Source organism: Penaeus japonicus, unplaced genomic scaffold, assembly GCF_977035675.1.
Source record: "Penaeus japonicus unplaced genomic scaffold, GWHDUDI00000001_assembly GWHDUDI00000014, whole genome shotgun sequence".
Taxonomy (NCBI): Eukaryota; Metazoa; Arthropoda; class Malacostraca; order Decapoda; family Penaeidae; genus Penaeus; species Penaeus japonicus.
Window position 1 is genome coordinate 23,588,043 of NW_028234416.1, and position 5,000 is coordinate 23,593,042.

The window sequence follows — 5,000 nt, forward strand, 5'->3', positions numbered from 1 at the left end:
TATCAGCACGCGCTGTGACAGTCTAACATTATTATTCACATGCATTGCAACAGAACATTATCAAAAACCGGCATGACGGTGTATAGCGTCATCACTCAGCGGTATGGCTGTCGAGCGCCCGTGTCCCAACTGCATGACGTTACGAGGAGGACATCCTGAACATTATCTGTGCCCATTTTGCCGTGTTAATGTGTTATTCTTCGCCTGTGTTTTTCCCCGGCGATCCTTTTATCTGACAGCAATGCAGTCAGAGCGGCGGTGTTTCCATGTTCCAGCGCGGACGGGGCAAACAGCTGTACACTCGGCACGTCACCTGTCGGGCAGCAGCCTGCCGCGCTCGGAACCTTTATTCTGCTGGGGATGAGGGTTTCAATTATTTTTTATGTTTTTTCGCGTCTTTAATAGTTTTTATTTTTTAAGAACCTTCTTCTTATATGTTTAGATATATGGCAATAATAATAACAATGATAATATTGATAATAGTAATGATAATAATAATGATGATAATGATAATAATGATAATAATAATGATAGTAGTAATAACAATGATAATAATAAATAATAATAATTATAATGATGATAATAATAATGATAATGATGATAATAATAATGATAATGATAATTATTGAAATAATAATCATGAGGATTATTACAATTATTATGTCAGTTATTGTCATTATTTCTTGTTTGTAATGAGCCTATTCTTACTATCGCTTTTATTATTATTCATGATATTTTTTATCATTACTATTATCATTGTTATTGTTATTGTTATTATTGTTAGAATTATTATTATTATTATTGTTATTGTTATTATTATTATTATTATTATTATTATTATTATTATTATTATTTTTATTATTATTACCATTACTATTACTATTATTATTATTATTATTATTATTATTATCATTATCATTACTATAATTATTATTATTATTATTATTATTATCATTATTATTATTATTGTTTTTATGTTATCATTATTGTTATTATCACTATCGATATTATTATTGCCACTGTTATTATTATCATTATTATTATTTTTTGATTATTATATTTATTATTGTTGTTGTTACAGTCATTGTTATTGTTATTGGTGTAAGTGTCATTATTATTATTATTGTTATTATTATTACTGTCGTTATTTTTAATGTTTTGCATTTATTATTTATGTTATTTTTATTCTTATTCTTATTCTTATTATTATTATTGTTATAATTTTATTTGTGTTTTTATAGTGATAATGATGATGATGATTATTATTATTGTCATTATTATCACTATTAGTATTATCGTCATTATCATTATTATTGTTCATGGGTTTGCTATTACTGTTATTATGATGATTATTATTATTACTATTATGATAATGATAATAAGAATATGAATAACAAAAACAATAACAATAACAAGGACAATGACAACGACAACGACAACGATGAGGATGATGATGATAATAATGATAATAATAATAATAATAATGATACTTATTGTTATTATTATTATTATCATTATTATTATTATTATTATTATTATTATTATTATTATTATTATCATTATCATATTATTATTATTATCATTATTATTATTATTGATTCTGTTATCAATAATGTTTTAGTGTTATTGGTATTTTGTTTTCATGACTATTATAATAATAATAATGATAATTCTGATAATGATAATGATGATGAGAATAATGAAAATAATGATAATAATAATAATAATAATAATAATAATGATAATAATGATGATGATGATAATAATGATAATGATGGTAGTAATTATAATGATAATGATAATAATGATAATGATAATAATTCCAATATTCATAATAATGATGATGATGATGATGATGATGATGATGATGATGATGATGATGATGATCATGATGATGATGATGATGATGAGGAGGTTAATAATGATAATAATAACAATAATGATAATAATAATAATAATAATAATAATAATAATAATGATAATAATGATGATAATAACAATAATGATAATAATAGTAATAATAATAATGATAATAATAGTGATGATGATAATGATAATGATAATGAGGATAATGATAATGATGATAATAATGATAAGGATAATGATAATAATGATAATAATAATAATGATAATGATGATAATAAAGCAAATGATAAAGAAAACAATTATAATGAAAGTGATAATGATAATGATGATAATAGTAATAATTGATGATAATGATGATTATGATAATTATGATAAAAATGATAATGATAATAATGATAATGATAATTATCATCATAATAATGGCTGTAATAATAATAATATTAAAAATGATAATACTGAAAATTATTATTATTATGATGATTGTGGTAATGATGATAATAATAGTAATGGAAAAATGATAATGATAAAATTATTATTACTGATAGTAATACTAATAATAATAATTATAATAATAGTAGTACCAGTAATGATAACATGATTATCAACAATGATAATTGTTTTATCATTACTGTTTTTGTTATAATTGTTATTTTCATTATCATTATCATCACCATTATTTTAAATATTGTAATGTTATTTTTACTTCTATTATTACTGTTCCTACTCCTACTATTACTTCTCTTATTTCTACTGTCATTACTATTATTATTATTATTATTTTAGTGATATCATCAGTGTCAATGATGAGACTATTATTTGTTTTATTGTTGATATCACAATTTATATTATTAAATCATGATAATAGTTATAATTGTTCTTATTCATCAAGGTGGAAGCGCTTTATAATGTTCATTTTTTTTTATATTTTATATGAATTTATTCTTTATGAATTAATTAGCGTGTATGGAAGCTGATTATTTCAATATCTATAAATTTCATTTTGGTAGACACGAACGGCTGCAGTTTTACAATAAAATTACATTTTTGGTACCGAGGAATCGTTACAATTAATTCAAACTGAAAAGATTGTTTGTGCCCTCATGCATTTTTTGTTCTTTGTGAAAAAAAACAAGCTGATACCTCATTAGAAACACGCACGCAGATACACTCGCACACGCTTTTTTGCAGTGTGCATTTTTATTATGATAAAAAGGAGGATAAGGATACACGATTATGGGACTGATAACGTTGATTAATTCAGTATTGTGTTTGAGATGGTGATTGATAATAACTGCTATGATTATTCTTACATATTTTTTTTATTATTATGGCTCTGTATGCTCCTTTATTAAATAATGGTGTTATTTGTGATGAAGAGAGTTGCTGAGGTGTTTATAATGATAGTGGCCAAATGATTATTAATATCAAGAATAGGTTTAATAAAATGCATTCAAACTTAAACTATGAATTTAAAATCCTTAAGATGACATTATCAATACTAGAGACAATCGCAGTGCAGCTATTTTCGACATATGTAAATGTTACTTGTCCTAAGATAAAGTTGTGTGGATATTTACAAGTAATTAAAAGTGCAATATACCTAAAAGTAAAACCAGAAAGCACGGAATAAGTTGAGGCCCCAAATAGATATGGGAATGAAAGGGAATAAGAATGGGCAAGTGTCGAAAGGGCGCAGTGGTAATAGGCCCGGGAGTGCTTGAAGGAGTGTGACTAAGAGCTCGGGAGTGGGCCGGCGCTATCAGGTACCAAGAGTTCGTAATCCGTAGCCCAGAGGTGTGGCCAACCGTCCGACGGGAAACGCAGGGACACACACACACGTCAATTTTGATAGACCGCGAAGCCTTGATGGATAGCCAAATATGATCAAAATGCCAGGGTTGCCGTCAAGACCCTCTGTATAAAAATATAATAGACCCTTTATCCTGTGATTATTTTTCTTTCCAGCCATAGCTCTGGGCGAAGGTAAAATCCAACACCCTCAAATTGAGGCTGAGAGACTTGGGGGCGGGGGAGACTTGGGGGGTGGTGGAAGGAGGGGTAAAGGAGAGGAGAGGAGGACGGTCTCGGAGGTGCAGATAGGTTAAGAGGAAAGAGGAAACGAGCGAGCGAGAGAACGAGAGTGGGAAAGGGAGAGTGAGAGCGAGCGAAAGCGAGAGAGAGAGAGAGAGAGAGAGAGAGAGTGAGAAAGGGTTTTGTAGCGCTCCCGGCAGAGATGCCTAGGTTATTGTCAATCGTAAAATTAACGGTTGAACTTACACTCATGCTTTTTATGGAGTGGAACCTCACTATCCTACATATCGGCAGTATATTTATCGCTGTTAACATTTTTTTAATGGTCATTCTGGTATTACTGCTGACGTTCATTTTTGTCCTCCATAAATGCACTTTTTGATCCGGTATGCGATTTTGTACTACGGTTTTATACTCGTTTAGCGTCCGGAATGATAATTTAGGAAATAATGAATATATATGTTTATTGCGGTATCGTATATCAGCTTGTTAACAACCTCCATAACCATAGTGAATGTAATAACACAGTTCATTGTCACTAATATAGCTGTCCGTAAATATAGGAGGTGCTTTATATATTCAAATTAAAATCAGTAAATTCAATGAATTTCGCTTGTAATGGGAAAGAATAGTCTGCGGACGAAACATGTTGATATTTCCCCCTTTGTTTCTGTAGATTATTGAAGCACTAACGTCAGCACGAAGGGCTACAGTTGGTCACTACTCACAAGGCAGGGATGACTGCTTGCTGCTGAGCGGGCTGAGTGAAAGCACTGCTGAAAGCGCAACTGCTGACTTTTTTCTTTCCGGCTACTTTTAGCACAGGAAAGTAAAGGAACCCGCAGAGGAACTGGGCAATACAGGTTCCAGTGTGAGGAACTATGGTGATCACCAGTCGGCTTTTAGGCCTTGATGTGCTGGTCGGGCTTAAGCCTCCTAACCCAATCGAAGGACCTGAGTATCGTAAGGATTTATTTCCTAAAGAGCTTTATAAATTCAACCAAACCCTTTTGTACAAAAATCGAAATAGATTATCTTGAACGGCTGTTAGAATATTTGGTTCGTAGTATAAGGTTTGAACCTGAATCGACAGTCTAGTCTAA

General features: G+C 29.6%; 1 protein-coding gene across 5 annotated transcripts in view; it reads left to right on the plus strand.

The window, feature by feature from the left end:
* LOC122248757 (homeobox protein PKNOX1) overlaps positions 1 to 5,000 on the plus strand; it is a 365,717-nt gene that overhangs the window by 17,374 nt on the left and 343,343 nt on the right. The window lies entirely within an intron of this gene.